Source organism: Mus caroli, unplaced genomic scaffold (genome assembly GCF_978045245.1).
Source record: "Mus caroli unplaced genomic scaffold, Mus_caroli_1 scaffold_7, whole genome shotgun sequence".
Lineage (NCBI taxonomy): Eukaryota > Metazoa > Chordata > Mammalia > Rodentia > Muridae > Mus > Mus caroli.
Window position 1 is genome coordinate 139,286,915 of NW_028227262.1, and position 19,210 is coordinate 139,306,124.

Genomic DNA, 19,210 nt, shown 5'->3' on the forward strand with positions numbered 1-19,210 from the left:
ATGAATCTTAATGTTTACTAATAATCTTAGGCAATCCCTATGAAAACACTGTTTGACTTTCAAAGATGTCACATTCAACAGGTTGAGAACTGCTGGTTTAGAATCTATATTACTCTTGCATAAAAAGTGAGTTAATTCAGTCCCCAACATCCACTTTGGGAATTTTACAACCACCTGTAACTATAGCTTAAGGTAACACTGCCTTCTTGGTTTTGAAGATATACACATAAACAAATCCAGCACATGCACACTTACACACACACACACAGTCACACACACACACACACACACACACACACACACACACACTACAATACATATTGATAAAAGTAAATAAAATTAAAACTTTTTAGAATAAAAATCATTTTATATCTGTCACTTTCTAACACAGTGTAAACCTTGCATTTAATTCCCGGCACCATAAAAAATTAAATTACTATTAATACTTTAAGTATTCCTAAATAATTTCTAAGGCTAGCATGAACTATAATGTTTCTGGATTACTTCCTTGTGTGTGACGCTGTGTTTTTCTCCTAGCATCCCTGCATTAAGACTTTCCTAGGCTGCAATAAAAAGCTTGAATTTGACAGCTTTGATAAACTTTGATCTTAGATTAAGGGTTTTGATGCAAACCTTAAGTAGAAAGGAGCAGCAGGTAAAGGACAACTTCGTATGTGGGCAGTATGCATGTGACCTGGGTAAGCATGAGAAAGGGTCAGGGATCATGTACTGAGTTCTCCAGGTTATATGTTCCATACATCAGGTGATATACAGCTCTATTTTGGAAGTCACCATTACAGGGTGTTCCATAAAAAAAGTTATATTAGAAGAAAAATGAAGCATAAATAATTTGTTAATTGAACAAATTATTGGTAGGTAATATTTTATCTTCCTCCAATTCCAATATTAATATAGAAATAATATTTAATACCTTGAAATTTTATCTATGACAACATACCCCGAGAATGAATACAGTTTATCACTTCATTCTTATAACAGATTTCTATATAATGCTGAAGCAATGTCTTTGTAATGCCTTTAAACATATTTGGGAAGATGACAAAGATTTCACTTATCTTGACTGAAGCAGGCTGTCTTATAATTGGAAATTTTCACTTTTAAATGCACACTCAGCTAAGAAATATTATTTTAGGGATAATCATAGCACTTCTAACCCAAAAGTAGAGTAATTTTCTTTTATTATGGAAACATACTATAAAGTAAATATGACTAGAGTGTACTACATATAAAAAATATCAGAAAAACTATGCTCTTAAAATCCATTCCACTTCTACGGTGATTTAATAGTAAGTTCTTTTTCTTTTTATTGATATTTTGGTCATCATTCACAATCTTTGAAATAGAATGCAAATTACTTCCTTTCATCACAGATTCCTCATAGGTCACAGGTACATTTGCTTCTATTTATAATCTGCATATAAATGTGGAAGATTTCGATATATTTTTCTAAATATTTACTTTTGTATAACTCAAACCATGCTTTTCATGACTTTAAGATGAAAAACACTTCCTTTTATAATAGTGTTTCTCAACTTTCCTAAGGCTGTTACCCTTTAATGTGGTTCTTGTTTTAGTGACCAGAATAATAAAATTATTTTGTTACTATTTGATAACTTCATTTTTGCTACTGTTATGAATCATAGTTTAAATATCTGATATGCAGATATCTGACATGCAACACCTGTCAAAGGGATATTTAACCCCCACAGAGGGGTTCTGACTCACAGCTTAAGAACCACTGTTTTAGCATACAGGTAAAAGAAGAGCCTCAGAAAGAAATATAAAGCAAGTTCTCTGTGGAAATGTGTGAGAGATTAAAAAACAACAACAACAACAAAAACCAAACCAAACAAAACAAAACAAAACACCCTATTCCTTGGGTAGCAAGTTGGAAAGAAAATACATTTCCTAAATTCATATTCATTTTGATATTTATTATTATCACATGCAAGGATACTGTGGCTGCAAAGCACAAGGTGAGGGTCTCATCATAAAATATGGAGCATAACCCCGATAAATCTCTCCTACCAGCTTTGTAAACTATAGCACCTTTCCAATAAAACTCCTTATAAAATCTTACCTAGTGCAACAAAACAGTAGATATCTCATAGGTGGCTTTTTATTTTAACATCAATTCCCCCCAAAATTTGTCTCTGAAATGTGTCATAGGAACAACGAAGAGGTGTTTTCTCTTTCCTATATTCTAAAATAAAATGTTATTTTTATCATAAAGTCAAGAAAATGTTGTAAATTAAAAATTAAAGCAAATACTCTATCAAAAAATAGAAAGAAATCCTACATTTAAAATGTAAATTATAACTGGGAAAAGGGCACTTATAACTTGAAAACAGCATGCTCATTCAAGGGATCTATAAAAATAAGAATGTTGAATATTAATGTTTTCTTAGTGTATAAAGAGTATTTAGAAAATATAATCTATTGGTAGAAGATACTATTTAAATTTCTTGATACTTGTGTTAGAGAGTAACTTAATATGTTATTAATATTTTTTACAATATTGTAAAGAAGAACAGATTTTAATGTCTTGAAATAAAATATTCAAGCACTTTTTGTGAACACTAATTTACATTCTGCTTGTCTTATTAATACATTGTAAAGATTCTTTTATATAGTATGATTTCACAAAATAGTCTAATATATTGTTCACAAATTCTGCTTCCAATGTAAAAAAGAACTTACTTTAAAAAAAATATTCTTCACTCATATAATACAACCTGACTTTGGCATCTACTTCTATACTTCTCTCAGTACCCACTATCCCCTTTCTCCAAGGTCCTCTGATTTTCCTTTTCCCTCCAGAAAAGAGTAGCCCTTCCCCCATTGGCATCAAACAAATATGACATAAACACAGTAAGACTAGGCAAAAATCTTCATATCAAGGCTGGACAAGGCAACCCAGTATGAGGAAAAGTGTCCCTTAAGTAGGTAATAAGTCAGAGACACCCACACTTCCAGTGTTAGAAGTCCAACAAAAACCTAAAGCCAAGCAACCCTAACATGTATACAGAAGGTTTGAGATAAACCCATGCAGGGTCCATAGGTGCCACTTGTGAGCCCCTATGAGCCCTGCTTAGATGATTCCATGGGCCATATTCTACTGGTGTCCTTGATCTCTCACTATTCTATAATTCTTCCTTCACCTCCTCTGAAGTTCCCAGAGGTCTCCCTAATGTTTTCTTGTGGGTCGCTGCACATGCTCCCATCTTATGATAAAGGAAGCCTTTTAATGACTATTGGCTTAAGTACCAATCTATGAGTATAGAAGAATATCACTGACATATTTTTAACACTCGTGTTAATTCTACCATAGAACTTTGAAACATTCAGCTTCCAAATCCTGGAAACAGTCATTAAAAGTCTTCCAATCAGAAAAATAAGAAAAGGGCCTAATGGTTTCAGCACAGAATTCTACCAGACTTTCAACGACAAGTTAATGCCAGTGTTCCTTAAATTGTTCCTCAAAATAGAAAGAGAAGGAACAAATTCATTTTATAAGGCCATATTCACCCTGATACTCAAGTGTAACAAAGACATAACAATTCAACAAAGTAAGAAAATTGCAGACCAATTTCCCTAATGAATATAGGTTCAAACCCACTCAAAAAATTACTTGGAAACTGAATCTAAGAGCACATCAAAAATACCATCCATCACGACCAATTAAGCTTCATCTCAGGGATGCAGGATGGTTCAATATACAAAAATATATGTCAATGTAATTCACCATATAAACAAATTAAAAGAAGAAAAACCATTTGATCATCTTATTAGATGAAAAAAAAAAAGCCTTTGACAGGATCCAACACCCATTCATTATAAAAAAATGTAAGAGATTAGGCACACGAGGAACATACTTAACACAATAAAGGCAATCCAGCAAGCCAGCAGCCAACATAAAATTAAATGGAGAGAAACTCAAAACAATTTCATTATAATCAGGAACAAGACAAGGCTGCCCACTCTCTCTCTATATATATACTCAGTACAGGACGTGAAGTTCTATCTGGAGCAATAAGAACTAAAGAAGATCAAGTAGATCCAAATTGGAAGGGAAGAAGTCAATGTATCACTGTTTGCAAATGATATGATAACATGCATAGGTGAACCAAATTTTTTCTAGCAGGAAGCTCCTATAGCTGATAAACACCTTCAGCAAAGTGGCTTGATACAAGATTAGTAATGAATTTTTATGTACTTGATAAGCCTGATAATGACTTGGGTAATGTTGAGAATCCATGAAAAACTTTCAATATGTAATGAAATTTATGTAATGCCATTTTTTTGTTGTTGTTGTTGTTCAAGTTAATAAGAAAATAACTCACTGAAGTAGAAGCTTAAGGGTTCTTACAGAGCCAGTTGTGTTGGATGGTATTTTGCTGGGGCAAAGAAGTAAATAAGTGTTTTCCAGAAGAGAATACAGGTGAAAGACTAAGGGAAATTCATGAAGGAAAGTTTTGCCGAAGCAAACACAGGAGAAGATTATCTTCCGCTAAAGCAAACACATGAAAGGATATGTGATGAAGGAGTCTTTGCTAACAACACACATGTATTGGTTCATCTTACATTGCATATTTGAGCACCATTTTTAAGACTCCTTAAACACTGGCTGATTAGAAGCACATGCTGAGGCAAGACGTGTGCTGATGTAAGTCACATGGAAGATATTTTTATGTTTGGAGGGTATAATTAGGACTCCACTGAGTGATCAAGATAGAGCTTGGCTTGCTGGTACAGCAGGCTCTGCAGTGCTTGTGGGTCCCAAGTCTTCACTGAACTTCACTTCCCTCAGAAAGGCACAACTTGGAACTTCTCCTAGTGTACCTCTAGGTCCTTCCTGCTTAGTTGAGCCAAGGCTGAGCACTGGCTATCTCTGCTAGGTCATGTCACCTCTGTTGCTTACTGGATTGTATTGCTGGAATACCTATGAAGTGTTGGTGAAAGGATCAAGCTGCCTCAGCCTGCTAACCTGTGAACTTAACTGCTGATTTCCAGACAACACAGAGTTGTTCCAAAGAACTGTTGTAAACAGGTCCCCTTATCACATATGCTTTCTTTCCCAACACCTCTGGTGAGTGGTGGTCTACATGGGAGGTTAAAGATATTAAGAAAAATCATTAAAAATAGGATTTTATGATGATTTTTTGGTGATTACAAAGTACATGGTATTGATGCAGAGACAGGCAGGTAGGACAATGAAACAAAATTGAAGACCCCAAAATGAACCCATACACTTTATGCCACTTGATCTTTGACAAAGGAGCTAAAAACATCTAGTGGAAAAAAGACAGCATTTTCAACAAATGTTGCTGGTTCAACTGGAGATCAGCATGTAGAAGAATGCAAATTAAACCTAATGAGATGAATTTAAAATAAATGTAGAAATTGTTAAACTAAAAATATTCATAGATAAGTTATTTGGAGATGAACAAATGGCTCAATAGGTTAAGAGCGCTTAGTGTTTAAGCATGAATACTTGATTTCAAATCTTTAGGACCAAAGTCAAAATTTGAAGTGAGACTTAATATTTCTGTAACACCCTTACTGTGGGCCTTGGGCAGAGGCCATTGTCTCTGAGCCTCTTTCCCAACCAGTATAGTTACAGGATCAGTGACAAACCCTGTCTTAAAGAGTATAAGGTGAACAGGACTCCCACCCACCTTCAGTAGCTTCAACATTGTACATACACATCCTCATACTCCACGTACATACACGCCCCAATAATTGTGAATCTCATTCACATCACTGTGGGAATAGAATATGAAATAAAATATTAAAACACATTAATTTGTTTATATATTTTGAGAGGCTTATTGAATTTAAAATGTTAATATTCCTTTCCTTTTGATACCTTATAGAGCATATTTAGTGAGAGCATATTATTGAATTCATTTGTTTGGTTGGTTTTCCACTGAGATGTTTAAAAAGCAAACAGGTTCCTTATAAAATATGTTTGGGCTTACTTTTTAAAATATCATTTGATAGGTAATTAAATCTGTCTGTGAATTTGTGATTAATATTGTGCTGTAAAAATGAAATTATGAAATGTTTCTGGAGGCAGATCTAGATTCAGATAATGTGGATGAAACCTGAAACTCCCCAAGTTCTAGTTAAATTGAGCAAGTTACTTAACATGTTATGGCTTCAAGATTTTTATGAGTCCTTGTGGAGGATAGCTAATGAATATTAAGCATCTAGAATAGTGTAGGCACATAATAAACATTCAATCTCTTTAAGCTTTCATAATTACCATCACCATCATCTTCATAAATAATGTATTATGCAGTGCTTACCCACAATGCAGTTGCATTTGTTTAATAACTTTCTGAGTGTTTAGAGAATACTGTCTTCTTTTAAATAATGAGGCTTATGTTATGCTATTTCAAGGTGGATGGATGTTTTACAAGTGGATGTCTATGATAAAGAGGTGAATCAGTGATAAATTATAAAAGTGCAATAATCCAAGATATCTGCAATTCTTTAGATTTAAGGAGGGGGTGAATATGAACCAAACCCCGGACTTCACGCATACAAGGTGAGCAATCAACCATTGAGCTATATAGAACCTGTCACTTGCAATTAATTCTGGAAATGTTAAATTGCTTCTGATTTATGGACTTACTAATTTGATTTGTAGCCAGTCATAACTTACTTTCTGCATTGGTTTAAAGGAGAAAGACCCTTATATGCTAAAATATTTGAATACTTGGTTTCTAGTTGCTGGCATCTTGTGATAAAAGAATGTGTCATTGTTGAAGGAAGTGAACCACAGAGATTCAGCTTTAAAGAATTTTGAGAAATTCTTCACTTCCAGGTCCCTCTCTCTTTTCCTGCTTGTGCCTAAATTGTGAAATCTAAACTTGATGCTTGCTGTAATCCAGAGCTTGCTACTTTGCTCCTTTCAGTGTACCTCTGGATTCTGGAGTCCTTTCACCTCTAAGTTGCCTTCATCGTAGTGATTTATCACAGCAATAGATAACTAATAGAATGTCTGCCTTAAAAGTTTTGGTTATTATTTATAATATTTTTTTCTGAGAAAAAGTCTTATATTTTATAGTAACCTTTTTCTATGGAATTTTCAGAGTTCCAAATTTGCAGTTTTTACTGGGCACATTGATTGTTTTACTGTAAAAAGATGTTAAATGCATTTCCTTAAACTCTTCTACTACCACTGCTAATGAATGTATTTTCTTTTTATTTATTGTTTATTTCTTTATTGATATTTAAATACTCATGCAAGATAACAGATTTTATCATAATATTTTTCACCTCAACATCTTTCCTTCTTACCCTCTGTCTGTTATCCTGTCCCTCTCTGCATGGGGGCAATGCCACCACCAATAGGGACATTTTTGCATCCATATCACATATCCCCATCACATGCTTTTTTTCAACTCCATCTTACAAGCTCTTTTTACTTGATGATCGTCCTCATTCGCGATTCTGATGATGTATACACAATTCAAAATAGGCACCTGAAAGAAAATGGTTTTGGATTTTGTTTATGAGCCTTGGTTAAATAAATTTGAGACAACACCCTCTCTTAACTAAATAAATGAATTTGTAAAAAATAAGCAAGTAAATTCTAAGGACAAACATACTTATTTTTTAAAAAGTACTAAATAGCAAATGTACTTCTTTGAAAAAGCTTATAAATTAGCAAGTGTGTAAAATGTAGTAGAGAAAATAAAGAGGCAATGTGAGTATAAAACAGCAAGACTGTAAGGAGCTCATATTTTCCTAAACAATATATATTGTGTCATAAATGCTATAATATTTTTAAATTTTTATATGAATTGAAAAAATATTGTTTAATAATACTAAAAGTAACCATTTTAAATTCAATGTGCATTGTTGTTAAAGCTGTCCTATAAAACATATTAATAATGTCTGCTTCTTGTAAGGAGGCTTATACCACTTTTATATGAAATATTATAGATTTTTTTTTCAAATATTGGCAATAGTTTCCCAGGCCTATTGAATATTATAACCAATTCAAGAGAATATAAAAATGTTCCAAGTATACAAATAAGATGCTAAAACTAGTTTTGCATTTTAATGACATTTTAGTAAGATTTACAAATAATGTTTACATTTACTGTAGAGTCGGAATATTACCAAATGTGTAGGAAGTAATGGAAAATAGATATTTATAGTATTGAGGTTCTCTAGGACAATAGAACTGATAGAATTCAGAATAGAGTGACTTATAAGCTGTTGTTCTGCTAGTTAAACAAGGGTTGTCTACCAATAGAAAGCCCAAGAATCCAGAAGTTATTTAGTTAAAGCGCCTGGGTATCTCAGCTGGTCTTTAGTATACACTGGAATTCTGAAGAAGAAGAAGAAGAAGAAGAAGAAGAAGAAGAAGAAGAAGAAGAAGAAGAAGAAGAAGAAGAAGAAGAAGAAGAAGAAGAAGAAGAAGAAGAAGAAAGAGGAGGAAGAGGAGGAGGAGGAGGAGGAGGTCTATTATACCAGTGAAGGAATCAACTTGCCAGATAGAGTGCAGGCAAGCAGTCAAAATCAAGAGCTTTTTTCTTTCATGTATTTTACCTAGACTACCATCTGCACTTGTGACACAGATTTCAGAAGGCTCGTTCCACCTCAAAAGACCCAGATTCATGGTGAATATTAACAATTCAAATAACTCAATCTAGGAATATCACTCACAGATGTACCCAGCCTCTTAAGTTTTAGTTTCAGCAACAGATGGAAAAAGACAGAATATTACACCGATTTACTATATTAGTATAGATTATTAGCAGTATATGGCCCACAAAATAATAAAATATAATCATATGTATGTATGCCTTCATCTAATAGAAGAATAAAATTCTCAATATATATCAATTTTTTGGAATATGTTAAGTTGAATTAAACATAGAACATAGGATCAAAAATAACTAAAAATTTTTCATGGCAAATTAAAATTTAAACTATTTAATTAATTTAGTTAATTTGTATATATACATGGTATTCTAACAAAAAAGTAAGAAAATACAATACCATGAAGCAAACAAAGAAAAACTGTGTATTTGCGATATTTTGTATATACTTTCCTTTCCTGAAAACAGTAATACCTGCATTAAATCTAACTTAATGATTAATTTAACCTTTAAATATAACTATTGTGTTTACATCACATAGCTCTTTGTTGGAGCATTAAAATGTAAAATAAATAAATGGTTTGGTCTAACTCAACTGTACTTTTAGTGTGAATATACAATGATTTTGGTTAGTATGGTCAATGAATTTTAGATTCATTAATATTAATTATTCTATTGTAAATAAATAGATATATTTTCACACTTTAAGAGGGAAAATCACTTTGAAAAGTTACCTAAAAATAGAGGGGGATAGGGGTAATAAATCTGATCAAAATAAATCATCTGTATATATGGGAATATATATGCCATATAGAAAATCATTACCTTTTTTCAGTTAAAACTACTACCATGAAACAATTATAAAATGAAAAGAAAAGGATAATTTCATGAAGTTAAAACCTTTTTCCTCCACAAAGTCTTAGAGGTAGGGTAGTACAGACCTCTAAGAGCCAGAGAAAGATAAAACTGAAAATAGGTATTCGCTGAAAATGCTTTTTAGGATCCATTTGCATTCTTCTATATGCTGATCACCAGTTGAACCAGCACCATTTGTTGAAAATTCTTTTTTCCACTGGATAATTTTAGCTCCTTTGTCAAAGATCAAGTGACCATAGTTGTGTAGGTTCATTTCTGAGTCTTAAATTCTATGCCATTGATCTACCTGTCTGTCACCGTACCAGTTTCATGCAGTTTTTATCACAATTGCTCTGTAGTACTGCTTGAGGTCAGGCATGGTAGTTCCACCAGAGGTTCTTTTATTGTTGAGAATAGTTTTTGCTATCCTAGGTTTTTGTTGTTCTTGTTGTTTTGTTATTCCAAATGAATTTGCAAATTGCCCTTTCTAACTCGGTGAAGAATTATGATGGAATTTTGATGAGTATTACATAGAATCTGTAGATTGTTTTCAGGAAGATAGCCACTTTTACTATATTAATCCTGCCAATCCATGAACATGGGAGATCTTTCCATCTTCTGAGGTCTTCTTCAATTTCTTTCTTCAGAGACTTGAAGTTCTTTTCATACAGATCTTTCACTTGCTTTGTCAGTGTCACACCAATGTATTTTATATTATTTGTGACTATAATGAATGGTGTCATTTCCTTAATTTTTTCTCTTGAATATTTTATTTATTTACATTTTAAATGTTTTCCCCTTTCTAGGTCTCCCCTCCGGAGACCCCCTAACAAATACCTGTTCCCCTCCCTCTGTGAGGGTTTTTTTTTCCCACTCCACCCCCTTCTGTTTTCCCACCCTGGCATTCCCCCTACACTGGGGCATCAAATATACTCATTTCCAAGGGCTGCTCCTCCCAGTAATGCTTTTAAATAATAAAAAGTTGACCAAAATGCTCCTGTACCCTACCTTACTTAGATAGCCTTCTCAAAAGTGAGACCCTGGAGGCATGACAGAATGCCCCTTGGGGTTTATTCTCTTTAAAAGTGATTAGCAGGTCATCTTCCTTCTGAACCCAGCAGAGACCACTAAGGACTCCAGAGTACTCTCCACGATGCAGGACCTTGGGATCACCTCTGGATCATGGGTGACTGGAAAACAACATCAGCTCCAAAGATTCTCTGAGGGTCTTGTGCCAGCAGGAACAGGGAAAAAGGAACCCTGCCCAACCAGAGGCTGGGATCCTTTCCAGATCTATTTTTTATTCCACGAAATAGAAACAGAAGGTACTCTACCCAATTCATTTTATGAAGCCACAATTACTCTGATACCTAAACCACACAAAGACGCAACAAATAAAGAGAACTTCAGACCAATTTCCTTTATGAATATTGATGAAAAAAATACTCAATAAAATCTTTGCAAACGAATTCCAATAACATATCAAAATAATCATCAATCATAACCAAGTAGGCTTCACCCGAGGGATGCAGGGATGGTTTAATATATGGAAATCCATTAATGTAATCCAGTATATATACAAATTCAAAGACAAAAATCACATGATCCACTTGTTAGATGCTGAGAAAGCATTTGACAAAATCCAACACCCCTTCATGATAAAAGTCATGGAAAGATCAGGAATTCAAGGACGATACATAAACATAATAAAAGCAATCTACAGCAAACCAGTAGCCAACATCAAAGTAAATGGAGAGAAGCTGGAAGCAATCCCACTAAAATCAGGGACTAGACAAGTCTGCCCACTTTCTGCCTACCTATTCAATACAGTGCTTGAAGTCCTAGCCAGAGCAATTTGAAAACAAAAGGAGATCAAGGGGATACAAATTTGAAAGAAAGAAGTCAAAATATAACTATTTGCAGATGATGTGATAGTATATATAAGTGACCCTAAAAATTTCACCAGAGAACTTCTAAACCTGATAAATAGCTTCAGTGCAGTAGCTGGATATAAAATTAACTCAAACAAGTCAGTGGCCTTTCTCCACACAAAGGATGAACAGGATGAGAAAGAAATTAGGGAAACAACACCCTTCACAATAGTCACAAAATATATAAAATACCTTGGTGTGACTCTAACTAAGGAAGTGAAAGATGTGTATGACAAGAACTTCAAATCTCTGAAGAAAGAAATTGAAGAAGATCTCAGAAGTTTGAGAGATCTCCCATGCTCATAGATTGGCAGGATTAATATAGTAAAAATGGCTATCCTGATGAAAACAATCTACAGATTCAATGCCATCCCCATCATAATTCCAACTCAATTCTTCACTAAAATTAGAAAGGGCAATTTGCAAATTCACCTGGAATAACAAAAAACCTAGGATAGCAAAAACGACTCAAAACAATAAAAGAACCTCTGGGGGAATCACCATGACAGACCTCAAGCTGTACTACAGAGCAATAGTGATGAAAACTACATCGTACTGATAAAGTGACAAGTACACCAATGGAATAGAATTGAAGACCCGGAAATGAACCCACATACCTATGATCATTTGATCTTTGACAATGAAGCTAAAACCATCCAATGGAAAAAAGACAGCATTTTCAACAAATGGTGCTGGCACAACTGGTGGTTATCACATAGAAGAATGTGAATTGATCCATTCTTATCTCCTTGTGCAAAGCTCAAGTCTAAGTGAATCAAAGAGCTCCACATTAAACCTGAGACACTGAAACTTATAGAGAAGAAAGTGCGGAAAAGCCTCGAAGATATGGGCACAGGGGAAAAATTCCTAAACAGAAGAGCAATGGCCTGTACTGGAAGATTAAGAATTGACAAATGGGACCTCATAAAATTGCAAAGCTTCTGTAGGGAAAAAGATACTGTCAATAAGACACAAAGGCCACCAAAAGATTGGGAAAGAGGTTTTACCAATCCTAAATCTGAAAGGGGATTATTATCCAATATATACAAAGTGCTCAAGAAGCTGAACTCCAGATATTCAAATAACCCCATTAAAATGGGTTACAGAGCTAAACAAAGAATTCTCAACTGTGGAATACTGAAGGACTGAGAAGCACTTGAAAAAATGTTCAACACCCTTAATAATCAGGGAAATGCAAATCAAAACAACTCTGAGATTCCACCTCACACCCATCAGATTGGTTAGGATAAAAAATTAAGGTGACAGCAGATGCTGGCAAGGATATGGAGAAAGAGGACCACTCCTCCATTGCTGCTGGGATTGCAAGCTTGTACAACCACACTGGAAATCAGTCTGGTGGTTCCTCAGAAAACTGGACATTGAACTGTTGGGGCCGGCCAGTTGTTCTCATGTCCGGTTCGAGCCTGGGAGGCATTTTGGAACTGGAAGAGGATAAGGAATCTAGGCAGGTTGAGAAATAATGGAACCAAGACAAGCTAGTCTGCTCAAGGTTCAAATTTTTAATGGCGGACGTGCTTTATAAAGGAGAGGGGAGGCCCATTCCCGCCAAGCTGGAGGTGACCACATGTCGGATCAGATGTAGTCTCTGGAAGAGCTAGGCTGACTCCCAGCAGATAGCAGCATCAGCAGTGGCTGAATAATAGTGTGGTCCAGGGAGGGAGGTTCTACCCTAGGTAATCTCCTTAGTGGTGGAGCAAAGTCAAGGTCTGGCTCAGCCTGCTTCAAGCTTGTGGGAGACTACATCTCCTCCCTGTTATTAATATTTTTTTTTATAAAAAGGCTATATTGAGGCATAAAATTTATTTATGCTCTATATTTCTGCCTAATTTCTTTGGGCCTAGTGAAGAAACCTGTCTCAGTGGGATTCCCTAACTTTTCTCATGGTATACCCTTTTTTGGTTAAGACTGTCTTTACTGTTCTAGTAAACATTTTGCAGACTAGCCCTGAGCTGCAGGCTCTATCTTTTGTAATGTTTAATTTGTTACTGAATAGGTAACTTCCTTACTGAAGTGCTACTGATTTCCAAGTTGTCAGCTTCAAAGTCTTTCTAGGACACTGGAACACTGGAGAAGGCTTAACTATATCAGAATTCAATCATAAAAGGCACTTATAATAAAATAATAGTAAAGGATAGCATGTGGATCCATACACCAGACTAATGCAGAGATAGTGTAAGAATGTACAGGTTATGAGAATGCCAAAGTTCCAGGAGGTGAGTTTCCATGAAACTCATTGCATTGTGAGTGCTCCCAGGCCTCTCAGCCTGCCAAGCAAACTTCACTGGAGTGTGCATAGCATTCTCCCATTCTTATATTTTTGCCAAAGCTCCAGAATGTCCTGCCTCGTCGTAGCTATAGATCTTAGTACTGCTCTAAAGATGAGTGGAAACACAACGATTTACTAATAAAATAATGCCAATAATAATAGCAAGTATAATAATATATTGAACCCAATCCAGGAGATTCAATGCGCTTAGGTTATTTTTAAATCTCTGGCCAATTCATCAATGTTTCAATTGTCAAAGTGACTAATATCTGAAATTTCTTCCTTTTTAGCCTTAATATATTCTATGTCCTGCCCTATTGTTAGGACTACTACTTTAAGACATTAACCTTGGCTCCAATTCTTACATGGCTCTGTGGTGGATTAAAATAAACCATGGCCTCTTGGCATGTACCTCTGTCTAGATTAATATGACTTTGAGATTTTGGTGTCCATCTTAGTCTGTCTGGCCCTCATAGCAAACCTTAATCCCAAATCAGACCAAAAGCCACAATATGTACTGGAGTGCTACTTGAGTGAAGATTAGTAACTGCTACCTGCTTGGAGGCAGGAATGCACATCTGTTGCAGTCAGGCTGAAGGGCTTTGACTGACCTGCTTGAAAAACAAAGTCCAGACAGTGAAAGGCAACAGTACAAAAGCTACTTTTGGGGAAGTCCAGGTACTCCATTCAATTGCAAATTAGCAATGATCAAGCTTAGACTTAGAGTTCCCTGTGTGAGGGAGGTGACCTTGAGAATCACAGAAAGGTTGCAATCTTTCTGGGAGAGGAGGCTGTGTTCTAATTTAACTTTGTTAAGTAATAAAGAATATTTAGTTAACTTCCCTGGGATTCTCTAATACTGGAATTATTACTAGACCAGTCCAAGATTGAGTTAGAATAATTGGTCATAATGAGGGAAAGAGAAGAATCAGTAATCTTTCTAAGTCATATTACACAGTCTCTGATGTTCTTTTTACCATAAGGTTAAAAACTTGAAGCAAGGCAGCTTCACTTGTCCAAACTGGAAAAATGGAAAGCAAGGCTGGGTCAAAAACATGTACCCAATTTAGCTTCCTTGTCACTAGAGTCAGGGAACTTACCTGTCAGCCTGTCACACGAATTAGCCATCAGGCTTCTGCAGTGTTCTGTGGAGATAACCTATGTTTTTCCCTTTCCTAATAAGGTAGCTGTTCAGGATTAAGCCATATGCCAATAAGTAGATCCCTTTACGATAATATAAGGCAGTTATTAAATTCTTTGTTATCCAAATTTTAAAATTCTAAAATAAAAGTATGATTTAAATATTGTGCTCAGGAATGCACTAAAAAATATGCATGCGGATATAATTTCTCCCTTACTTGTCTTTTAAGAAGCTAAAGTTTTAAAGTTCCACAATACCTTGTCCTTGAGAATTAATAATTTGTTGACAAAACATCTCAAATATTTGAGTGTTATAATCAGTATTCATGTAACATGGGCAGTGACTAATTGCACTTTCAATTGTTTCTCTTTTTTTTCCTTTTTTTTAATTTTTAATATTTTTTATTACATATTTTCCTCAATTACATTTCCAATGCTATCCCAAAAGTCCTCCATAGCGCCCCCCATTTCCCTACCCACCAGTTCCCATTCTTTTGGCCCTAGCATTCCCCTATATTGGGGCATATAAAGTTTGCAAGTCCAATGGGCCTCTCTTTCCAGTGACGGCTGACTAGGCCATCTTTCGATACATATGCAGCTAGAGAAAAGAGCACCGGGGTACTGGTTAGTTCATCATGTTGCTCCAACTATAGGGTTGCAGATCCCTTTAGCTCCTTGGGTACTTTCTCTAGCTTCTCCACTGGGAGCCCTGTGATACATCCAATAGCTGACTGTGAGCATCCACTCCTGTGTTTGCTAGGCCCCTGCATCATCTCACAAGAGACAGCTATATTTGGGTCCTTTCAGCAAAATCTTGCTAGTGTATGCAATGGAGTCAGCATTTAGAAGCTGATTATGGGATGGTTCCCTGGATACAGCAGTCTCTAGATGGTCCATCCTTTCATCACAGCTCCAAACTTTGTCTCTGTAACTCCTTCCATAGGTGATTTGTTCCCAATTCTAAGAAGGGGCACAGTGTCCACACTTTAGTCTTCATTCTTCTTGAGTTTCATGCGTTTAGCAAATTGTATCTTAAATCTTGGGTATCCTAAGTTTTGGGCTAATATCCACTTATCAGTGAATAAATATTGCGTGAGTTCCTTTGTGATTGTGTTACCTCACTCAAGATGATGCCCTCCAGGTCCATCCATTTGGCTAGGAATTTCATAAATTCATTCTTTTTAATAGCTGAGTAGTACTCCATTGTGTAGATGTACCATAATTTCTGTATCCATTCCTCTGTTGAGGGACATCTGGGTTCTTTCCAGCTTCTGGCTATTATAAATAGGGCTGCTATGAACATAGTGGAGCATGTGTCCTTCTTACCTGTTGGGACATCTTCTGGATATATACCCAGGAGAGGTATTGCTGGATCCTCCGGTAGTACTATGTCCAATTTTCTGAGGAACCGCCAGACTGATTTCCAGAGTGGTTGTACAAGCTTGCAATCCCACCAACAATGGAGGAGTGTTCCTCTTTCTCCACATCCTCGCCAGCATCTGCTGTCACATGAATTTTTGATCTTAGCCATTCTGACTGGTGTGAGGTGGAATCTCAGGGTTGTTTTGATTTGCATTTCTCTGATGATTAAGGATGTTGAACATTTTTTCAGTTGCTTCTCTGCCATTCGGTATTCCTCAGGTGAGAATTCTTTATTCAGTTCTGAGCCCCATTTTTTAATGGGGGGTTATTTGACTTTCTGGAGTCCACCTTCTTGAGTTCTTTATATATATTGGATATTAGTCCCTTATCTGATTTATGATAGGTAAAGATACTTTCCCAATCTGTTGGTGTTTTTTTTTTTTTTTTTTTTTTTTTTTTTTGTCTTATTGATGGTGTCTTTTGCCTTGCAGAAGCTTTGCAGTTTCATGAGGTCACACTTGTCAATTCTCGATCTTACAGCACAAGCCAATGCTGTTCTATTCAAGAATTTTTCCCCTGTGCCCATATCTTCAAGGCTTTTCCCCACTTTCTCCTCTATAAGTTTCAGTGTCTCTGGTTTAATGTGAAGTTCCTTGATCCACTTAGACTTGACCTTAGTACAAGGAGATAGGAATGGATCGATTCACATTCTTCTACATGTTAACAACCAGTTGTGCCAGCACCATTTGTTGAAAATGCTGTCTTTCTTCCACTGGATGTTTTTAGCTCCCTTGTCGAAGATCAAGTGACCGTAGATGTGTGGGTTCATTTCTGGGTCTTCAATTCTATTCCATTGGTCTATTTGTCTGTCACTATACCAGTACCATGCAGTTTTTATCACAATTGCTCTGTAGTAAAGCTTTAGGTCTGGCATGGTGATTCCACCAGAGGTTCTTTTATCCTTGAGAAGAGTTTTTGCTATCCTAGGTTTTTTGTTATTCCAGATGAATTTGCAGATTGTACTTTCTAATTCGTTGAGCAATTGAGTTGGAATTTTAATGGGGATTGCATTGAATCTGTAGATTGCTTTTGGCAAGATAGCCATTTTTACAATATTGATCCTGCCAATCCATGAACATGGGAGATCTTTCCATCTTCTGAGATCTTCTATAATTTCTTTCTTCAGAGACTTGAAGTTTTTATTATACAGATCTTTCACTTCCTTAGTTAGAGTCACGCCAAGATATTTTATATTATTTGTGACTATTGAGAAGCGTGTTGTTTCCCTAATTTCTTTCTCAGCCTGTTTATTCTTTGTGTAGAGAAAGGCCATTGATTTGTTTGAGTTAATTTTATATCCAGCTACTTCACCGAAGCTGTTTATCAGGTTTAGGAGTTCTCTGGTGGAATTTTTGGGGTCACTTATATATACTATCATATCATCTGCAAAAATTGATATTTTGACTTCATCTTTTCCAATTTGTATCCCTTTGATCTCCTTTTGTTGTCGAATTGCTCTGGCTAGGACTTCAAGTACAATGTTGAATAGGTATGGAGAAAGTGGACAGCCTTGTCTAGTCCCTGATTTTAGAGGGATTGCTTCAAGCTTCTCACCATTTACTTTGATGTTGGCTACTGGTTTGCTGTAGATTGCTTTTATCATGTTTAGGTATGGGCCTTGAATTCCTGATCTTTCCAAGACTTTTATCATGAATGGGTGTTGGATCTTGTCAAATGCTTTTTCCGCATCTAACGAGATGACCATGTGGATTTTGTCTTTGAGTTTGTTTATATACTGGATTAAATTGATGGATTTCCGTATATTGAACCATCCCTGCATCCCTGAGATGAAACCTACTTGGTCAGGATGGATGATTTTTTTTGATGTGTTCTTGGATTCGGTTAGCAAGAACTTTATTGAGGATTTTTGCATCAATATTCATAAGGGATATTGGTCTGAAGTTTTCTATCTTTGTTGGGTCTTTTTGTGGTTTAGGTATCAGAGTAATTGTGGCTTCATAGAATGAGTTGGGTAGAGTACCTTCTGTTTCTATTTTGTGGAATAGTTTGTGAAGAACTGGGATTAGATCTTCTTTGAAGGTCTGATAGAACTCTGCACTAAACCCATCTGGTCCTGGGCTTTTTTTGGTTGGGAGAATATTAATGACTGCTTCTATTTCTTTGGGGGATATAGGGCTGTTTAGATCATTAACCTGATCTTGATTCAACTTTGGTGCCTGGTATCTGTCTAGGAACTTCTCCATTTCATCCAGGTTCTCCAGTTTTGTTGAGTATAGCCTTTGGTAGAAGGATCTGATGGTGTTTTGGATGTCTTCAGGATCTGTTGTTATGTCTCCTTTTTCATTTCTGATTTTGTTAATTAGGATGCTTTCCCTGTGCCCTCTAGTGAGTCTGGCTAAGGGTTTATCTATCTTGTTGATTTTCTCAAAGAACCAGCTCCTTGATTGGCTGATTCTTTGAATAGTTCTTCTTGTTTCCACTTGGTTGATTTCGCCCCTGAGTTTGATTATTTCCTGCTGTCTACTCCTCTTGGGTGAATTTGCTTCCTTTTGTTCTAGTACTTTTAGGTGTGTTGTCAAGCTGCTAATGGGTGCTCTCTCTCTAGTTTCTTTTTGGAGGCACTCAGAGCTATGAGTTTTCCTTTTAGAAATGCTTTCATTGTGTCCCATAAGTTTGGGTATGTTGTGGCTTCATTTTCATTGAACTCTAAAAAGTTATTAATTTCTTTCTTTATTCCTTCCTTGACTAAGTTATCATTGTGAAGAGTGTTGTTCAGTTTCCACGTGAATGTTGGTTTTCTATTATTTATTTTGTTATTGAAGATCAGCCTTAGTCCATGGTGATCTGATAGGATGCATGGGACAATTTCAATATTTTTGTATCTGTTGAGGCCTGGTTTGTGACCAATTATGTGGTCAATTTTGGAGAAGGTACCATGAGGTGCTGAGAGGAAGGTATATCCTTTTTTTTTT